The sequence below is a fragment of the Ambystoma mexicanum genome, chromosome 1p, assembly GCF_040938575.1.
Source record: "Ambystoma mexicanum isolate Mex_15411 chromosome 1p, UKY_AmexF1_1, whole genome shotgun sequence".
Taxonomy (NCBI): domain Eukaryota; kingdom Metazoa; phylum Chordata; class Amphibia; order Caudata; family Ambystomatidae; genus Ambystoma; species Ambystoma mexicanum.
The window spans coordinates 877,786,849-877,809,038 of NC_090921.1; the positions used below are offsets into that span (position 1 = coordinate 877,786,849).

At 46.1% G+C, this 22,190-nt stretch overlaps 1 long non-coding RNA gene across 1 annotated transcript in view; it reads left to right on the plus strand.

Annotated features, from left to right (window-relative positions):
* The first annotated feature begins 13,745 nt into the window (after nt 1-13,745).
* The window catches only part of LOC138582023 (uncharacterized), a 111,257-nt gene continuing 102,812 nt past the window's right edge, over nt 13,746-22,190 (plus strand). Inside the window, exon 1 of the long non-coding RNA XR_011304935.1 lies at nt 13,746-13,858. This is a non-coding gene — a long non-coding RNA (uncharacterized lncRNA). The remainder of the gene's footprint in view (nt 13,859-22,190) is intronic.

Sequence of the window (22,190 nt, forward strand, 5' to 3'; positions counted from 1 at the left end):
CTAGACTTGTCGAACTATTGTTAGGGGGATTGATTTACTTATAGTAATTGTAATTGAAGTTGCTTGCTGTATTAGTGCCAGAGTGTTTTTCATAGATGTGTTGTTATGAATAAATACCTATATATCTTTACACCCAAGCTCTGTTCCGTGTTTGCTTGTTCTACTGTGTAAATTGCCCTATTTTGTATACTCCACATACTGCCTAACTTTTCTTGAGAGAGGTCTGACTGCTCAGCCACAGCTACCAGGTGAATCATGTGGTACAGACAGCTACCAAGTGGGTTTACTGCCAACACCTGTAAGCCTAAATATGTTGCAGTGGTCCCAGAGGGAACTGCACAGGTTTTCTGCTTAACACTGGTGTACAGCGGTGGGATTTGTATCGAGTATACAGTTTAGAGTGCTTTTCAACACTTTAGGATAACTAACCACAAAGCTTAGCACTAAAAAGCAACTTTCAAAAACATGTCTACTATGGAAGTTTACAGTCAAGAGTCCTTGTCAGGTGAAAATACTGAGAGTTTGAGAGCTCTCTGTAGACAAGAGAATCTTTCTGTAAGAGGCAAGAAAGTAGAACTGATAGCGAGACTGCTGGAAAACCAAAGTCTGGGTACTGGTTCAGAGGAACCAACTTCTTCAGTGAATGTAGAAAACAGTGATGGTATTGATGTGAATCAAAGTCTTGATAATGAGTCAGAAGAGGAAAGTAAACCTAATGAAGTTAACCACGCTGAGCATCTGTCTGCCTTACCTACTGTACCTACGGGGCCCATACCAGGTCCCACGTGTAACCCTGCTTATTTTGAACTTGGAAAAAATGAAGCTCGAATTAGAATACAAACGGTTTTTGGCTCAATCTGAAAGAAGCCAAGAGCTAGAGTTCAGACGGATGAATGCCCAGGCTGAGCAGAATCAAGCTCAGTTAAGGCTCAGAGAAATAGAACTTAATCACGAATTAGAGATGAAAAAGTTGTCTGTGGAAAATGCTTCTCTCTCCTTTGGTTCCTCTAGAAGCTCCAGTCCCAAAAGACCCCGGATGCCGAAGGAATTAGGGGGTATATATGAACCGAGATTGGATGTTTTGGATTGGTTGAAGAGTTTGAATATAATCATGGGCTCCAGGACATCACCGGGAATGAGTTACTTCCCTGGTTGTTCTCTAGGCTCCCCCCTGTTGCGACTGATGTGGTAATGGAGTTGGGGGAGGCAGATAAGAAGGATTACGAAAGTGTGAAATTAGCTTTAATCGCTAGGTTCGGGAAGAGCCCTTCCCAGTATCTTAAGAGGTTTAGAACCCTCAAAAGCATGATGGTACCCCTTGGGCTACCTGGGTGAGTGAAGGGTTGAAAAACTTAGAGGGATGGATTAAGGGTTACAAAGTGAACACTTATGAGGGTAACAAGAATCTTTTTATGTTGGAGTCTATTTATGATGCCTGTTCTCCTGAGCTCAGACAGCACTTGGCTGATTCGAAGGAATTGGATTCCAGGAAGCTAGCTAAGGCTGCTGACTTGTGGGTGTATTTAGAATGGTGTGATCTGAGATTCTCGATAGGATCGGAATCCTCACCGGGTCACCATTGGAACTTGCTAACGCAGTATTGGGGCGCTGAACGTTTGACATTATGGAATCGGAAATATGTTCCTCTTCCATGCACTCCTTTCTTTTTGCTCAAAAAGTGCAGATGTCTTTATTAGAAAGGGGAGTTCTAAGAACGGGGGTTAGGGTGATGGTTTTCCTAACAATCCGAGTTTTAGATTTAGATTTTGCCGTCTGATTCCTTGGAGCGTTTAGGAAGAGACTAGCTGTATCCGGCATATTAGTTTTTAAAGTGTAAAATGGATTTTGCATTTTAACCCCCTAAACACAACAATAAAATGGGTGCCCACGTGTACAGAAGTCGTAGCAAAAGTGCAGTGCTATTTTGTTTGATGCAATTTAACTGAGTAAATAGCACAAATACTCTACAACCAAGGTAACAAACAGAAAACACGTGTTGACACCAAAGAAAATAAAAGAAAGTAATATAGTACATCCACAATGTAAGTCTACCTACTTGAACTGCAAAAGCAGACACATGAGGATGTCGCTTATTCTTCAAGCAGATAAGAGCACATATAACAAAAACACCAGGACACAGCATGCAGCACCGTGGCAAAGCGGCCAAGCGGGTACTCTTCGGTACTCTGCTCGGTGCGCTCGCTGGTGCGTGCAGCCCCCTGTTAAGTAGGCACATGGGAAAAGGGGCAGTACTACGCTGTTCCGACGCGGTTTTGCCGCGTATACAAGTAAATAATGTTCGTAAGATGTAGTATTCAACAGATAAAAATCCAAATCAAGGCAGGAGGGTCCAGAAAGTGCGGCCAAGCGGGTACTCTTTGGGACTCTGCTCAGTGCGCGCCGCGGCTATTGCAGCAAGAAGCTCCGGGATTCCCATGGTTCTGCTGCATGGGGCTGAGAGAGCAAGTGCACAGGGAATCCAGCTTACAGGCCTACCGGTCCTGCACGGATCAACACAGACTGGCTAAATGCTTTCGCGCCAGCGCGTTTGCGCCAGGTTTGAGGAAAAGTAGTCCCAAAGAACTACTGTGGCTTCTGGTTAGTGTAGTCTTCTAGATCCCAGTGTGTGGGTTATTAGAGTAGATGGTGAATAAAAAGCGCCCTAAGACACAGATAGGAGCACAGTTAAGCCAAATAAAATCAAATAGGTTAAAATACAATATAGTACCAATTACACAAGTAAAATCAATATAAGTGTGAGGAGCTAAGAACAGGTCAATCTATGAAGGAGAATGTCAGGCAGTCTTTAAATAGGAGCCACAGACCGGCTAATGACTTCCTGCCAATGTGTTCACGCCCGGTTTGAAGAAAAGTAGTCCCAAAGAACTACCGTGGCTTCTGGGTAGTATAGTCTTCTAGATCCCAGTGCATGCAGAGAGCTAAAATCTCTGTTTTAACTCGCACTGGGTTATTAGAGCAGATGCAGAACAAAAAACGTCCTAAGACACAGCCCTATCATTGTATCCAGTGTAGAGGTCGTCGACATTTCCTTCAGAAAGGTTAAAATAACCTGCTCAGAGTATTCTGCAGCTCGAAGAACAAAGAAAAAAGATCCAGGGATGTAGCGTGCCCCTTACCCTTCCATCCTTCCATAGTCAGAAACTGCCCCTCTGGAAATAAGTCTTGAAAACATGAGCTGCCTACCCATTCCACGCAGCGTGCAAATCCCAATTCTCTGATTAGTGTTAGACCCGAGATGTGAATTACTGGTAGTTTGGGAGAGTACAGAACTCCTCCTTATTTCTTTCCCTTCAATATGAACCCATGCCCTGCAAGTCAGCTCTACCATGTTCTTCGACTTAGATAATCTACCATGGGCCATTAATACAATTGCTCGTAGTATGGACGTCACCGCAAGGGCCCTTTTTATCTCGATATTTCTCCTATCGATCTCATCACCACACCAATATACCAAAATCCCGGTCTGAGCAACCTCATAATATGCCTCCATGTCGGGTAGCGCTAAGCTGCCCATCTCTAGTGGTAAGACCAGATTCTGCCAGGCCAAACATACCTGTTTACCCGCCCATATAAATCGAGACATCTCTGATTGTATCTCCTGAAAATAAGACTTCAGCACTGCCAGCGGCACATTTAGGAACACTGGGAGAGTAAGACCATTTTTACCAGTGAAATTCTCCCATACAAATTAAGGGGAAGTCCCATCCATCTCACCAGGACCATTTTAGCATGCTCCAACACCTTTCCATAATTGTGATGGTATAAAGTCTCCGGCGATTGATTCACATCTATCCCCATTTATCTAGAATGTTCTATGATCCACTGAAATGTAAAACCATCAGTAAAGTGCCCAGTGGAATCAGTGAGTGGAAAGAGCGCCAATTTTGTAGTATTTATTTTCAACCTTGAAAATACACAAAACTCCAACACATATACCTTAATCGGCACCAGATTATTCTGCTGATCTTTCAAAGAAATCACAATTTCATTGGTATAAAGAGATACCACCACCCTATTATTGTTTAACTGTATCGCCCTATGTATGTGGCTATCTCTAATTTGGCGAGCGGATCAATCACCAGGGCAAACAACAAAGGTTAAAGAGGACACCCTTGCCTTGTGCCCCTCTCCAATGATAGGGCCAGTGTAAGTTGGCCATTCACTCTGATTTTAGCATTTGGCAGGATGCATATTAATGAACCATGGATATGAACCCCTCTCGGATACCCGTTAATCTCAAAACCATGTAAAGGAAGGGCCACTCTGCTGAATCAAACACCTTCTCAACATCCAATAGTTCTGTCAAAATGGAGTCAGTCAGGCACACCACTGACATCAAAACAAACATGCAACGCAGTCCATTGGAGGTTGGAGCAGCCCAAAATAAAACCAAATTGATCCACTTTGACACATGCATCAGGGTTTTAAACTCGTTTCCAGCAGTTTCACCAGTATTTTGTTATCTAAGTTGATCAACGAGATTGGGTGTAAGAAGACATTAATCTGCTGCTTTCTCCGGTTTCAATAATACAGTGACCACACCTCCCTCATAGTATCCGGCAGTTGACCTTCTCGCAATGCCTGCTGATATGCTTCCAGAAGATGACGTGAAAGTCGCTTCATCATATAATCTGAATATCTTGAATAATACGCTCAGACCGATTACTCATCTGTAATCCTTTATTGATCCATCTTAACTGCCTGCCCTTTGCTCTTTTTCTTTGCATACCCATTCAAGTTCTATTCTCTCTTCATTCCACATTCTACAAGCCACAACATCCCCCCTTGCTTATCATATAAGTTCATTCCCCATCTGTCCAGCAAGACCACACCTACATTTGCTCAATCAGACGTACAGGTTTACGAGTATTTCTTTGGGGCCGAATATTGACTGTCCCCTGACTTCCCTCACCAGCTACACATGGTGGAGAATGTCCACAGTCTTTAAGTGACATGACATCAACAGGTTCTTCATTTCCCCGTTCCTCATGCACCTCTTCATTTCTTCTCTCCTCATATGCTTTTTCCCCACCTGAATCATCTTGAAACAATGCATGAAAGAATGGATCCCCAGCCACTTCATCTCTCCTGGCAATTACCATGAACCCTTTAACATCAGTCAGAAAGAGAGGCTCTGACTCATCATTAAGGTCCATCTTCTTGACCATCTTCCTTCACTGCCTTTGACCCCATCACATATTCTCATCCCCATCCACAAATGTTCCTCATGTTCCTCATGTTCCTCAACTTTCCTCTTACCAGTTGTCCCAAATCTGTCCCACTTTACTACTTCCCTTTCATTGTCACCATCCTCCTCTCCATTTACACAATTATACTTTTCGCACCTTGGGAAACAGTCCTTTCCCTGGTAGCTGACCATTCTTTCACTGAGAACCCATCCTGTCGCTTCATGGGAGCTCCTTCAGTGACTTCTTAGGGTTTCTTCCTGGGATAGCCACTTTCTTCCAACCATAAGTACTCGATCTGGGTTTAGGCATTGTTTCCCATTCAATCTTGGCTGGGCATCAGTTCCACAGGTCGACAATAGAGATGTTCTCTCTTTACACATGACCAAAAAGTGATTTCTCTGACCACATCCCACACATCTTCGACCAATGGCCGGGCATCTACCTTTGTGTGGAAACCTAAATCCACATCTAGAACACAACCTTCCTTCTTCTTTTTCAAATTATGGAATGCGTGGGCGGACCCACGCAGGCGCTTCCCCATCCAAAAGGATGATGTGCACCGACCCCACCAATCTTACACACAGCCCTCACATTCTCATAACTCCTCCCACCTCCCCGTCTGCCCCACAAAATCCAACAGCACACTGCTCCTCTCCCTGCCTCTCACCCCGACTCCTCCCATCAAAGCCTTCCCACTCAGTTCAGCCACTCCCAGCGCAGACAACCGAACACTCATCAACTCTCTCTCCTCAACATGCCTCTCACACGCAAGCAGAAAATGTCCCACAGTCTCAGGCACCCCACACACCGCACAGTCCCTCGACGCAAGCTTCCCCACTCGAAACAGACTGTCATTCAGCCCCACATGCCCTATCCTCAACCGGTTCAGCATCACTTCCTCCCTCCTCCTCCATTCCAGTTTCCCTGCATCCACCTTCACAGACACTTTCTCACGAACACCAAACATCCACCTGCCCATCACCCCACTCTCCCACCTCTCCTGCCACTCATCCATAACCCGCTTCACCACCACAGCCTTCACCTCATCCATACTCAAAGGTATCCTCACATCAACCGCTCCTCTCCTCATACCTGCACCCGCCGCCAAATCCACCAACTCATTACCCAAAATGCCACTGTGACTGGGGACCCACGCCAACTCCAGATCCATCCCCCAAGCACACACCGCTCAATCTTCCTCCTGATGTCCAAAATCACATCCTTCCTATCACCATCCCCTGCCACAATCGCCTGCAACCCACTCAATGAATCCGAAAATACCACCACCTTCTCAAACCCCAACTCGCACACCCTATCAATCGCCAATGCAGTCGCCACCAACTCAGCCGTACAAATCGACACGTCATTCGTCAGTCGCCCCACTTTATACTCCCCAGTGCTTTCCAGATAAAACGCCATACCCACTCTCCCAGACACAGGATCCTTCGAACCATCCGTGAACACCTTACACCCTTCCTTCTCTGCCACATACACCTGACCCAAAGCCTTGATCTCACCCCGCAAACCCCCGCTTCTTCGACACCACACTCGCCAACTCCAAACGTACCTTGACCACTTCCGTTGATACCATTCCATGTGCTTTGAGAGAATATCCTGCTCGCGTATCAGGACTGTTTTTGCACATTGCATCTGAAGCCAGCCAGTGTCTCTAACTTCCCGTCACTTTCCATATCTGCTGTTTGTTTCTCAAATCTTTCGTACATTCTCGCCAATTCCAGAATATCTTTCAATGAGAGGGGCACTCTTAGAAGATGTCTCCGCAACTCTGCCGATGTGCAGCTTTCATTTATTCTTAACCTAATAGCTTCTTCATCATCAAATTTTGCGAACTCAAAATAGGTTGCTTTCTCTTGCAATTGTAATACAAACTCTGCAATTGTTTCCTGTGGCCTCTGTTTGCATTGGTTAAACAGATATCTCTCATAATCTTTGTTAGGAGCAATTATCAAGCGTTTCTCTAGAACAGCAAGAAGAATCTGGTACGATGTTCTCTCCTCCGTTGTTGTCAATGTTTTTATGACACTCCTCATTTCTCCTCCCACCAAATTCATAAATATGTGTGAGAATGATAGACAGGAGACAAAACTCGTGCTGCAATAATCTTTATTATTGCCGTATGGTTGATCCGGAAAGAGTCAATAACTGAGGTGTGGTAAATCAATAATAAACTGAAAGTTCTGGCGGTTGCTTCACCGTGGGGTTTTTCCTTCCCCAATTGCCCTTGGGATAAGGCTGTGGTCCTCTAACTCGGGTTATTTGGGTAGGCCCACCACTCGGGGTTGCCTGCGTGCTCCTCGGTGTCCTGTGAAAATAACAGACAGCCTTGTTTAGAAAAGGCGGGCCTTTATATACTTCACTGGGTTCAAATCCCCACCTGTGAGCAGACGTCTTGCCTAGCTCGTCTGTTATTGGTTGGGAAGGTTTGGCCCCGCCTCCCTTAAGACCGGGTTTCCCTGCCGTCAGTTTCACCTGCCCCTGTAGCATGGGGACTGTTCCTGAAGCGTTTCGGTCGGCGGCATCCATGCGGCGCCGGGACTTGGGTACATAGGGGTGGCCTCTGATGTCGGGGTTCTTACTCCTCCTCGGCCGCGGGCCGCGGCCTGCATCCTGACAAGGTTCCCGCCCCCTTCCCAGTCCGGGTCGGCGACTCCAGTAAGGTGAGTAGCTAACCCCGCCGTAACGTTCGGCGGGGGCGGCTCCGCTTCCGTCAGGATCGCCGAGTTCGTCCGATGTGTGCGAGTTGGTGGCTTTTCCCAAGGCCGCTGCCGGCACCTCTTCACACATACTCACCCCGGGATCTGGCCGATCGGGCCAGTGAGAGCACCTGGACAGGTAGTCCGCCACCAGCTGAAATCTGCCTGGCCTATGCAGAGTCAGAAAGTCAAAGGGTTGTAGGGAGAGGAACCAGCGAAGAACCCTCTGGTTGGTATCCTTGTGTCGGGCAAGCCATTGTAGAGGTGCATGGTCCGAGAACAACGTGAACCGACGACCAACCAGATAGTACTTGAGGGATTCAATCGCCCATTTGATGGCCAGGCATTCTTTCTCAATCGTGGAGTACGCCGACTCATTTGGCAGCAACTTTCGGCTGATGAAGCAAATGGGCCGCAGTTCCGATTCTTATTCCTGAGACAGGACGGCGCCCAAGCCATGGTCCGAGGCATCAGTCTGGAGGAAGAACTGCTTCTGAAAGTCGGGACAACATAATACCGGATCAGATGTGATCCTTTCCTTTAGAAGATCTATGGCCCTTAGGGCGGCTTTGTTATTGGTCAGGTTTGGGTTCCCTTTGAGTCTTAGCGCATCGGTGAGTGGCGCGGCTATGGAATAAAAATCGGGAATAAACCTCCTATAATAACCAACGAGCCCCAGAAAAGCCCGTATTTGTTTCCTGTTCACAGGTGTTGGGATGCGATGAATGGCCTCAGTTTTGGACATCTGTGGTTTCAGCATTCCACCCCCCACCACGTGTCCGAGGTACTTTGTTTCGTGAGTTCCCATCGTGGTCTTACTGGGATTGATGTGAAGGCCTGCTACATGTAGGTCAGCTACCACCGTTTCCAAATGGTTCAGATGATCCTCCCAGGTTTTGCTGTATACGATGATATCGTCAAGGTAGGCCGCTGCATATCCCTCATGCGGTCTTAGGATGATGTCCATAAGTCTTTGGAAGGTGGCTGGTGCCCCATGTAGGCCAAAAGGAAGAACCTTAAACTGATACAGTCCCCTTGGTGTGGAAAAGGCGTTTTTTTCTTTATCCTGGGGTCGCAAAGGGATCTGCCAGTATCCCTTTGTTAGGTCTAGCGTACTCAGATACCGGGCAGCCCCGAGTCCCTCTAACAACTCGTCCATCCGTGGCATTGGGTATGCTTCGTAACTAGACACGCTGTTCAGCTGCCTGTAGTCCATGCAGAAGCGGATTGAGCCATCAGGTTTAGAGACCAGAACTATTGGCGATGACCAAGCGCTGACTGAAGGCTCAATGATGTCTAGTTGCAACATTTCATCTACCTCCGTGTTTATGATTTGTCTCCGGGCTTCGGGTATCCGGTAGGGTCTGAGCCGTACTACTTGTCCGGACTCTGTTTTTATCTCATGCTCAAGTAATTTGGTCCTCCCTGGTAAGGTGGAAAAGGATTCTCTGTAGGGTAGTAGCCTATGCATCAGCTCCGTTCTCATGAGTGGCGATAGGGCGTTCCCCCACTGGACGTGGTCCAGCGAACCGGGGTCCGGGTTCGCGGTTTCCAACGTTTCTATGTCTCCGATGGTTCCTAGTGCTGATACCAGGGGTTCATTGCACTCCTTCAACAAGTTGATGTGGTATATTTGATCCGGGTTGGTTCGGTCAGGTTGGTGCACCCCATAGGTCACGGGACTGAGAACATCCGTGATCTTGTACGGGCCTTTCCATCTGGCCAGTAATTTGTTGGCGCTGGTAGATAAGAGTACGAGTACCTGGTCTCCTGGGTTGAACCTTCTCATTCTGCTCCCTTTATTATAGTTTTTCTCTTGTATGTTCTGGGCATGAGAGAGGTTGGCTTCCGCCAAAGCACGCAGTGCGCTTAAATGTTCCTTCAGTTCCTAGGTATATTCGGTTAGGGTCGTTTCTTCGGAGGCTTCCCATTCTTCCTTAACCAGGTCTAGGATTGTTCGGGGTTGTCTCCCGAACAGGAGTTCAAAGGGGGAAAACCCCGTGGAGGATTGGGGTGTGTCTCGAAGGACCATCAGAACAAGAGGTATCGCCCTATCCCAGTTCTGGGCACCTGGTCCTGCCACCCTTTTCAACATTTTCTTTATCGTTTTGTTATATCTTTCGACTAAGCCGTCGGTTTGGGGATGATACACAGATGTTCTTAGCTGCTTGATGTGTAGGCGTTCACACACTTGTCGTAGTAAAGTCGACATGAAATTCGTCCCTTGGTCAGTGATGATTTCTGAGGGTAAGCCAACTCGGGCAAAGAAGGGTATGAGTTGATCACATAGTTGTCTGGCTGACGTCCCTTTAAGGGGAAATGCTTCAGGATAACGTGTAGCGTAGTCGACTACGACCAGCATGTATTTATACCCTCTACTGGCTGGTTCCAATGGACCGACAATATCCATGCCGATCCTCTGGAATGGTACTGTAATAAGGGGCATCTTTTGCAAAACTGAGCCACCTCCCCATAAATTCCCGGCCAATAAAACCGTTTGAGTATATTTTGCTGTGTTTTCAGCGAAGCCATGTGGCCTCCACAAGGATGGTTGTGGGCTAATTGCAGTACTATGGGGCGTTGCTTTCTGGGTAAAACTAACTGTTCCTTAACAGTCCCATCATCTGCCTTGTATCTTCGGTACAGTAGACCTTGATGAAGCACAAATCCTGGTCCCCTGGAAAGATCTGGATCCCCTTCCTGTGTAGCCCTCTCTCGGGCTACCTTGAGGGTGTTGTCCGTTAGGGTTTCGGTCCTAATGCTATCTTCATTATCCTCTAGTCTCCAGTCGATGCCTCTAGTCGTATAACAAGCCTGACACCAGTCCATACGGCTTCGTCTCTTTTTATTGATGAGGGTTCTTGGACCAGGCATGCCCCTCCCGGGTTCTGGCTCGGGACCTACTTCCCTTCTCCCCTCCTTCGTCATCAGTGCCTGGTCAAAGTTAGGTAAATCAGTCCCTATGACTACCGGGGCAGGCAGAGAAGGTAGGACGGCAGCCCTCACGGGTGACAACTCCCCATTTATTTCGATAGCCACATTTTTCATCGGATAAAGTTTTATATCTCCATGTATACATTTAATAGGTACGGACACGTTAAGTAAGTTGGGTTTGCTACTTACAGTAGGTGATATGGCGGTTTGCCGGCTGCCGCTGTCAAGTAGACCACGTGTGGGTCTGCCGTCAACTCGTATGTCCACGATGTAAGGACCGGGTACGCTCTCTTCTTGTAGCGCGTGCAGGTACCCAATATCCATTGGTTCAGCGGATCTTCTCCTGGGACAGAACCGGGCTATGTGGCCCCATTCGTTGCACTCAAAGCACTGAGGTTGCCGATATCCTGGACTGGTCCCAGCGGACTTGTCTTCAATTCCAGACCTCTTCTCGTCTGGCCTCCGAACCGCCTCCTCGGGTTGTCTCCATCTCAACTGTTGTGGTCTGACCCCTTTGGTCAGAGGGGCATCAGTCGTTGGTACTGCTATGCGGGCTGTTATCCCTGTGGGTGGAAACCTGTGGTACCCAGCCTTTTGATACGCCGAGGCAATATCCACCGCTTCAGTTAGGGAGGGTCTGTGATGTTGCCTCACCCACCTCTGCATTTGTCCTGGCAGGGCTTCTACGAACTGCTCAAGGATAATCTTTTCAAGTATCGGTTGAGTTATGACCGTCGGAGTTGACAGCCATTTTTCCGCCAGGTCTTTTATTCGATAATACAACTGCCGTGGATTTTCCCCAGGTCGTAACTTGGTGTCCCTTAGTTGAATTCGATAGGTCTCTTCATCAAGGCCAAGGCGATCCAGTACAGCCGCCTTTATTTCACCATAGGGAGTATTCCCGGTGGGGTTTGCCGCCTGGTAGGCTCCTTGCATGACGCCGGACAACAAGGGGGCGACATATTGTCCCCATCGTTCGGGGGGCCACTGTGCGTTCCTGGCTATTCTTTCAAAACTTGTAAAAAAGAAGGCAGGGTCCTCGCCGTCTTTGTACTTTTGTAGTAATGCGGATGGGACCATTGGTTGTGTCCTAGAGCTAGCCACCATCTCGGTTAGCTTCGATATTGTGTCATGATGTTTGTCCTGTGCAGTAGTTTGCACCGTGCTTTGTACCTGCAATGCCTGCTGGAAGGCTTGGCGGTCGGCAGCTGCTTGTTGGTTTTGTATCTGAACCAACTGCTGCAGTTGCTGCTGTCCTTCCGACAGCGTTTTGATCAATGCCTCCATCGCGACGCCGTTAATCCCACCTTCGTCGCCAGTTGTGAGAATGATAGACAGGAGACAAAACTCGTGCTGCAATAATCTTTATTATTGCCGTATGGTTGATCCGGAAAGAGTCAATAACTGAGGTGTGGTAAATCAATAATAAACTGAAAGTTCTGGCGGTTGCTTCACCGTGGGGTTTTTCCTTCCCCAATTGCCCTTGGGATAAGGCTGTGGTCCTCTAACTCGGGTTATCTGGGTAGGCCCACCACTCGGGGTTGCCTGCGTGCTCCTCGGTGTCCTGTGAAAATAACAGACAGCCTTGTTTAGAAAAGGCGGGCCTTTATATACTTCACTGGGTTCAAATCCCCACCAATGAGCAGACGTCTTGCCTAGCTCGTCTGTTATTGGTTGGGAAGGTTTGGCCCCACCTCCCTTAAGACCGGGTTTCCCTGCCGTCAGTTTCACCTGCCCCTGTAGCATGGGGACTGTTCCTGAAGCGTTTTCGTCGGCGGCATCCATGCGGCGCCGGGACTTGGGTACATAGGGGTGGCCTCTGATGTCGGGGTTCTTACTCCTCCTCGGCCGCGGGCCGCGGCCTGCATCCTGACAAGGTTCCCGCCCCCTTCCCAGTCCGGGTCGGCGACTCCAGTAAGGTGAGTAGCTAACCCCGCCGTAGCGTTCGGCGGGGGCGGCTCCGCTCCCGTCAGGATCGCCGAGTTCGTCCAATGTGTGCGAGTTGGTGGCTTTTCCCAAGGCCGCTGCCGGCACCTCTTCACAATATGTCTACTTTATTTGGAACATTCTCATTTCCTAGTGCTCTCATGAAGCCCTCAAATTCATTCACCCACTCTTGCCACAGCCGCCCTTGATCATTATGGCTCAGGATTGAATGATTCTGGACGGTGTAGGTAATGAATTAAACTCGAGGATATGGGGGTTTCACACATGTCCTGAGCTAGATTTAAATCTCCACTCATACCCTCAGATGACATTTTGAACTGGTAGTCTTACGTAGGATATGTAGATTTCTTTTCTGTAGACTTCTGTGATAACAATATCGTATCTGCGCTAAAAGAGGATCAAGCCCTCAGTTTTATATCCATGCACCTCAGCCATTCTGCATGTGTAATCCTCAATATCCCCTTAACTGTTATTGCTGGTTTTAAATTGACAGTCTGTCTCTGTCTTGTTTTAATATAGTGCAGCGTTATTGATTCTGCTGTTCTATTGAAATTGCTGTACAAGTGTAGGTGTTATTTCTTTAATTTGTTTTCCGAAATTTAATTGCTGCAACTCCGACATTGAAGTGTTATGCATTGTCACACCTACATACATGACTGTGTTGCTGTGACAGTCCTTGTAATGTATGTTGTTAATCCATCGCTCTTTTGTCCGTGTTATTTCAATTTTCATGTTCACTCCTATCATATGACTTTTGTCTGTGAGAATTTTCTCTGACTCTCTGACTCTTCACCTTTATTTGTTTTGCTTCCTTAGGCTCGAGAAGTCTAGGAGCCTCATTATGTAAAAAAATGTTGCAATGATGATTCATTTTTCATTACTTTCATCTCATCTCCGTCGCATTATACTGTGTTGCTATGACACCTCTTGTCATTTGTTTCAAGCAACCAAAGATGGCGGCACGTTATCTCACGCTCCGAGGTCCTTTCCTCTGAGCGTTTCAAAAATCCAGCGCTGCACCCGCTTCAGTGTTGTGTTGTCCCCCGCGTCATGGTAAGTCATATTCTACGTTCCTTTTTATCCATTTAAACAATGTGTTTTCTTTCAAGCAACTTCCAATATACTGTATGTGTTGCCACTACTCATGTTATCCTTAACTATCATATTTTGCAACTGTCCATATGCTTTTTCCATGCGGCACTCGTGCTGTCAATATGATTTAATATGTATTCTTATAACTTTCCTTTATCCCAGCATCATAGACCTCGTGCTCACAGCGATATCTTTTCTCATCATGTCACCATTCACACATCATGCTGTGCAGTACCTCTTACCGACTGTATCTGTGTATCTTTATTATTTCTGTCCTTCCGTATCCAACAGTAATTCACTTCCATTTATATTTGCATCCGAGTTGTCTTTACTGTCCATTTCTTCATCATCCTGCTTCCAGTTCAGTTTACATTTTAGTTATCAGTCCATGTTCCCATTTTTATCCTTTATCCTTTGTTTTCTTAGTGTCCTTTCTCCGTTCTGTTGTGACCTCCTCCTTAGGTCATCATTCATATCATTTTCCTTTTTTTCAACCAGTCACCTTCACAGTTCTTTCACACGCGTGGATTATTGTTCCCCTTGTCACCAAATGTTGCATCTCTTCATCATATAATCTGAATATCTTGAATAATACGCTGAGACTGATTACACATCTGTAATCCTTTATTGATCCATCTTAACTGCCTGCCCTTCGCTCTTTTTCTTTGCATACTCATTCTAGTTCACTTCTCTCTTCATTCCAAATTCTACAAGCCACAACAGTCGCGTTGCAAAATACTTATAAAACTCTGTGGTAAAGCCATCTAGTCAGGGGGCTTTCCCGGATGACAGTGCCTTTATTGCTTGGCGAATTTCTTGTTCTGTAATGAGTTGACGCACCCATTCTCGCTCCTCCTCCACACAACAACAGAGCGTCACCCGATATAAATATGAATTTAACAAGGATAGCAATGTTTGAGCATGACAGGAATAAAGACGGGAACACACATTGCCAAACTCCTGGACAATTTCCCTATCTACATAGTGTAGATTCCCATGCTCATCCTTGATAGACATTATATGTGACCTTGGATTATCAACTTTAGCCATCCTCACAAGTACTTTACCAGTACGCTTGCCTTCCCCATATTGTCTGAAAGCTCCTTTCCCCCGCAGGAAGTTTACTTACCTCTGGGATGCAGCCCTAATTCTCTCTAACTTCTTTCTAACTTTTTTAAGCTTAGTGAGGTCACTCTCAAAGCCCACCTCTGCTTCCAGCTGCTGAATGTATGCCTTGCTATCCGCCAATTCTCCTTGTATCAGTTTCAATATCCCAGACTCTAGCGAAATGCACTATACTCGCGCCAGACACTTGAAGGTTTCCCAAAGCACTGAGTATGAAGTGAGCAAGCTTAGGTTGTCAGTAAAGAAGTTGTCAATAACCCATGTAATCACCTCTGTAAACACTCTATCAGATAAACCTTCACTTTTAAACACACAAGTTGCCTTGTTCCAATTTGTCCCGGGATCTCTAGTATTAGCACCACTACTGAATGGTGTGACAAAGTGTGCACCATATCACTGATCTCCTCAACCCATCCCGTGACCATGTCTAACATCAAAAAGTAATCCAACCATGATGCCAACTGATGAACCATGGAGCAATACATACAACCCCTTTCATCCCCATGCCTACTTCTCCAAATGTCATTTAGCTACCACTCCCAGCATTTGTCTTTTAACTAAGTAGTCGATTTCAGAGGAGGCCTATGGACCACCCGTGTTCTAGCCACCTCTGGCTCCAATACCGTATTGCAATCCCCCGCTCACACAATCACACCTGTGGGGTTCTGGTCCAGTTGCTGAGTTATCCACTCCAATGTACCCACCTGATTAGGGGCGTAATAGTTAACTAATGTGATGACATGCCCATGTCTAACTCCAATAACTAAGACTGCCCTCCCCTATTGATGCTTTATCACTTTCATCATCCAAAAACTAGCTGGGTTGTGTATCACGATACAAAACTCCCCCGAAATAGGAGGAATACAAAGAGAAGTAGCCTTGGCATCCCCAGCTCTGCCCACATCGTGATTCCCTGGTTGAGGTCAGGTCTTTTTCCAGCAGAAATGCTAGATGAGCATGATGGTGTTTCATATACAATAACACCTTACTTGTCTTAGAGGGACAATTCAAACCCCTAATATTCCAACTCATGCATTTCAGCTTTCAAGCCATGGCACTGAAAACCTTCCTTGTAGAACCCCAATGTGCTTGGTGTACATCCTTTCAGGAATGCTACAATAAGGCCTAAAAATGGCCCAGCCTCGCCCCCCCCCCTTCAGCACAATCATCAACTCTGGGGAAGGAAAGCCGTATAGATCAACCAGGGGTGATTTCGCAAAGCACCGCCTCTTCCCAAATACAGCCCAATGCCACACCCACTTGCCCCCCCACACGCCCGCAACCCCAACAGAAGCCATCCCTCATTTTTCACTCTAAGATTAGTGGGAAACAGCATGGAGTATTGCATGCCCCTCTCCCTGATTCGTTTCTTGATGCCAACATATGTCCCACTAGTTGCATGTACCTTATCCGAAAAATCCGGGAAGAGCCTGATTGTGTCTCCTTTATATATCTGAGTTCCTTTCTCCCTGGCCTTTCAGAGAGCAAGATCCTTATCAACATCTTGGCTATGATGGGGATGGCCTGTACGGCTGGGAGCTGTTTCCTGCCGCAACTAGGTATTTGATTTGCACTCTCCACAATAAATACTGACAAAAGGTCTTCACCTCCCAGGGCCTCATGCAACATCAATTCAACCAAGGGTTCCATGGTTCATTGGCCCACTGACTCAGGAACCCCCACTGTCTGTAGGTTGTTCTTCCTAAACCTCGATTGAAGATCCTCCTGCTCATCTGCTAATTCCTTAAAGCCCTATTCACTTCGGTAAGCTTTCTGGATGTAGTAAAGGATTCATCCTCGACTGCAGAGACACTTCCTTCAACCTCATCCAATTTTTCGCCCTGCTTATCTAAGCAGACCTACATGTGTTCCACTTTGCAGGTCAGAGTATCCATCTTCAAATCTAATGATTGTATACTGGCTTGAAGCTGATTGAACAACGTTTTTATATCATTAAATGTTCTCCTCGCATCTTGCGGAAAAGGCTAAGAGCTTACCCCCAAGGAGTGCTCCATATTTGTGTGGCTTTTGATCTAAGTGGGTGTCTCAAAATGTAGCTTGGACTGTTGCTTCCCTCCTTTACCAGATTTGGACATCTGTTCTCTATCAGATTCTTGTTATCTGGGATTCGTACAACACCTCCAGAGACCTGCAGTATTGTCACTCTTGAGGAGGCAAACAGCACTCACAATAGTCCATAGAATATCACTACATGAAGTCCAGTAATTGCTCTCTGCATACAGTATCACTCTTGACAACCAGAGAAAACAGCAGAACTAAGAACAACACCATGGCTGTCCCTGTAACTCAGACCACCACCCAGATAGTGCCACACATCTCAGGGTCCAAGGAATAATCCAAAAGTCATGTGCCCCCCAATCGAGGTGCAACATCACTCTGAAGCTGCAGATCACCTGCAATTCTGACTCATACTGCAGAGTGCCACTAACCAGTCCTGACACAGTTCAGTCATGCTCCTCAATACTGTACCAGATCTGTGTGGCACTGTCTTCACACTGCATCACCTTCCACAAAGGAAAATCACTCATTGCAGATATTGAACAGCCTCAGATTGTCAATACACCAGTGGTACTACCTGCCTATCCAGTAGGTTGCTTGTGTTAATGTCCCTTGTTGCCTATAAAGCAATGGTTCTTTCAACCTCCTCCGTTGCAATCTGCTTTTCTGCCGCACAGCCACTACAGCTCCTGCTCGCAAGCTCCGATCCATGCACCGTTATGATGGTGCCGGATCAAGACCTCAGTTATGTTCTTCTGTTGTTCTGTAAGCAGATCCAATTAAATACTACAGCTAAGTCAATGCCTAGTCTGGGGTATGGAATGGAAACCCTTATTGATATATCTTTATGTCCAGTTCATAAGTCCTGGATGACTACCCCTTTATAACACCCCTCTCTTAGAATCCCCCTGACCCCACTGAGCCAAGACGTAGTTCTGTTTTGCAAGTTTAAAAGGTTTATTTGAGAATGTAAACAATATATATATATCACACTTTATAATAAATTAATAATTGAATATCACACTTAATCTGAGCAGTAATCAATAGTGGATAGTCTGGCACTAGCACACTTCTTTATAATCAATGATGAGTGGTTATAGGATGGATAAGATAGCAACAATACTTTTATGGTTTCAAATAGATGCAATATGGAATGAAAATGCAGTACAGAAAATAACTTGATAGGATTTCAGCAAAAGACAATGTAATCACTTTCTTGGACAATTCACCCCCCCCTTTTTGCAATGTAAGGAGATGAAGATGAGAGCACACAGTTCTTAGGAATGTAATCAAATAGAATTCAGTTCAATTCCCCCCCAGCAGCTTATACAACAGATAGGAGTTTTGAAACACAGGCAAAATGCTTTGAATATGGTGACAATGCAGTGAGAAATATGCTGAAAATGCTTTTAATTCCCTTTAGGAGGTTCAGGGTGAGTGAGAGATACTAGGGATGAGTGCAGGATCACTTTAACAATGCTCTAGGAGTAACTAGCAGGTTAAACGAGTTTTTGGCAAAGTAAAGCAAGAAAGCTGCCGCTTTTCACACGTGAGAGAAATCAGCTGAAATCGCAAATCGCGGCAAAATTCGCGGATGCGTGAATCGTGATTACGGAGACACTATAAGGAGTAGGAAGTCGGTTCTAGGCTTGCTGGAAAGGTAAGCTTTCAGAGGAAAGTTAAACCAAGCTCCTAGCCCAAACGGTTCCAGAGATACGGACGATTAAATAAAGGTAGTTTTTCGGATTTAAAGTAAACTCAAAATGACAGGTGACAGCTTTTAAAAATGACAAGTGACAACTTCTAGGAGGCAGTTCTGGTTAGATTAAAATTGGATTAGATTATTTTAACTAAAAGATTGGTTCTGCAGAGTTCTGCTAGGTACTCACAATATATATTTTTGAAATATTTTTGAAATAGGCCTCGCCACGGATCTGGTCAGGTTTTAGACTGGACTCCGGTTCTGGTCTCGGCACTTCACAGTGATCTGGGTCAACTCTCTGGTTCTGCTAACAGCGGTCTGGGTCACTCTGGATCTCTGGCCTCTGGTTCTGGATACTGCTCTGCTTTCTCTGGGTACAGCACTGCTTCTGGATCTTTCTGGCACAGGGTTTAGGCCAGAATCAACAGCTGGGTCCGGCTGTGAATAGTCTACAAATGATTTTTGGGCCTGCTGACAAATACTTTTGCTTGCAGTGGGCCTTCTTGGTTCAAAGTTCTGTAGTCTCTGTTTAGCTTGGAAGTCTATGTGTAGGATCTCTGGATGTGAAGTCGTCGGTCAGCATGCTCCGCAGCAAATGGAATTGAATGTCTCTACCTGTCCCAGCAGTCTCTTTTTATGTGTTTTGAAAGTGGGTGTGTGCCTGGGCCTAGCTAAACCTGCCCCTTTCTACTTGTCATTGGCCCAATTCTCCCCTCTCCCATGATTGGGGGAAGGAAATGTGAGTCAGAGTGATGCTGTAGGTTTTATGGGTCAGAGGATCCTCCCCTGGTCAGTTTGCCCACAAATCTATATTTGATTCAAATACATATTGCACAGATACACAGTTGTTTAAAATGACATGCACCCATCACATATCACATGAGGTATACTCTGTTCAAACTCTGCTCTTCCTGAGGGCTTGCATTCAAAAATGGCAACTTATTTTCGATTTTAGTGGGTTATGCAACCTTGGTTCTTCATTAAAAGTTATACACATATACACGGGCTGTCCATACCTACTCCAGTAAATTCCCATATCTCTAGCTTAAACACAGAGTATGTGGTGTCAATAAATAGCGGGGTTTTGCCCCAGAACATCACACAAATTGGAGTTTGGCTTGAATCGAAGGTACATTTTTTAAATTAAGGCTCTCAAAGTTATACATTCCTGTCATTTGATTACAAAGAGTTATCAGTGTTTCTGTAAAAAATATATTTTGCTTTCAATTCAGTTCTCAGAGTGTTGGAGTCCGCCTCCAAAACTTGGGTGGGTCAGTGACCATGCCTCTGCTGGCAGGCAGGCCTTTGTTGACAGGAAACAGTCAAAATCAACATATTCTATTCAAGTGCACGAGCCTATTGTGTGGTCTCCAGGAGGCTGATGTCAGCAGACCAGGGGGTCACTTTGCATTTGGTTACTATGACCATGTGATATCCTGGGCTGTGGTGTGAATCTCTTGAGGTGAGAGGGTTTCCCAGGCTTCTGGCCTCTGGGAACAGCAGGTGGCTAATTTTTGATTAAAATGCAGCCTTTGAAGTCAGCTGAGTCAAATTCCTTTGTCAGCAACTGCACTCAGTTCTTCTGTCAGAGTTTAGACCCTAGCGCCGCCTTGGGGATTTTGTTGGTACTGCATCCATTTTTGGGATCTTTCTTGGATTAATGCATTCCAAACAGGAATGGTTCTTACATGGTAGTAAATAATCCTTGCTTAACATTGTTTTGATGGGGCTCCTTACAGTAAAATGGTTATGTGGAACCCCACAAAAGGGTTGAATCTTTAAAGTGGTCCGATGAGCCACGATTTCAGCAACTTTTTGACATCAGTAACAGTGGATTTTTTTTAACAAAGATCTTTCTTTACACTAGTGGGTGGCAAGTTAGGTAACCATTTTGGTGTGCACACAAACTGCGTGGTTCTCCTGGATTCTGGCACACATGTGGGCTTTTTGGCCATCTTGGATTTTCTAAGCCCACAGCACCAAATGTTGCAGCATGATGGCTCAAACGTGGGTCAGGACACCCAACAGTTCAGACTCCAATTCGAGGGTCAGACCACACCTGCGTCGCACACAGGCTGTCCATCAAGGTTGGCCAGCAGCAGAGCCAAGAAACTGGTCATTGCACTCCTCACCACAACCACCATACAGGGCTCGCCAATGCTCTCCTCAGAGGGCTTGCCACTTTTGCACACCAACACTCCAGGGTGAACCCTTGTCCAACACACATAACAATATATCCACAATGGTCCAGAGAATATCCCCAGATTTCACGGGGGTGAGCACAACATTTTCCCACACCATATGCTTCACTTATTGAAACAGCAGTTAGATGGCAATCAGCAGGATTATGTCCAGATATTTCAGGGTGCTCGGGAGCTCACAAGCTCACAGCCATCTTGGCTGGGCTCACTAGCGACCCCCACGAGAAGTCTTTTAGAGTTATATAGAGGAGGATAGATACAGTGGTGTCTTACCATGGATAGATCTGTGTATGAGAAGACATTTATATTTGGCCCTGTTTTGCAACATCAGCCATCCAGCCTCATGACAGTATAAGGAAGTAGGTGTGAGGTGAGGGAGTCCAAAGAGGGTCCTGGTAGCAAACTTAATGATCACGTTAAGGACAGAAAGCATAGTTGGGGAGACAGAAGAGGATGCTGGCACTGTAGTCCAGTTCAGAGAAGACAAGAGTGATTAAGAGATGATTGGTGTTGTTGAAAGGAAGGTAGTGCCTGATTTTCCTAATATTTAGGAGGTTGAGGTGGGTGGGGCTCCAGTTCTGGAGATGAAAGTAGAGAAGTAAGAAGAGTCATAGATGACACTGACGTTTCTAGCTGAAGAAGAGTACGGGAATGTGTCAGGATTGAAATGGATAGGCAGAGGAAGAGATGAGAGAGAGCTTTTGGAAGGAAAGAAAAGCACAGTACAGTTTAATATCAGAGAGTGCGTAGCCATCTGATATGTAATGGCAGAAGCACAGTTGTGAGGAGCGTCTGGGGAGAGTCTCTAATTTTGGAACTTCTTGCAGAAAAGTATTCAGCTAGGTCATTAGCTATGAGAGTGGAATTGTTAGTCATAGGATTAGGAGGAGTGATCAGTGACTTTAAGGTGCCCTGTAGCAGGCGAGGATGGTTGGAGTGAGAGTCAATGAGGGTTAGGTAGAATTCCCTTTTCGCTCTATCAACAGTGGACTTGAGAGAGTCCAGGGCAGAGAGGTAGAGTTGTAGGTTCTTGTGCGAGTGGATTCACCTCCATTTGCGCAGCAGTTGACACCTGTCTGTGGAGAGAGAACACATGAATGGGGTGACCCATGCTTGAGGATGCTGAGAATTAGGGGTGATAGTAAGTGGGAAGTAAGAGGAGAATGAGTCATATAGTAGGGATTGGAAGCTGGAGAAGACAGTGTTGGAGGCATCAGGTGTGAAGGAGGAAGGTGAAATCTGTAGG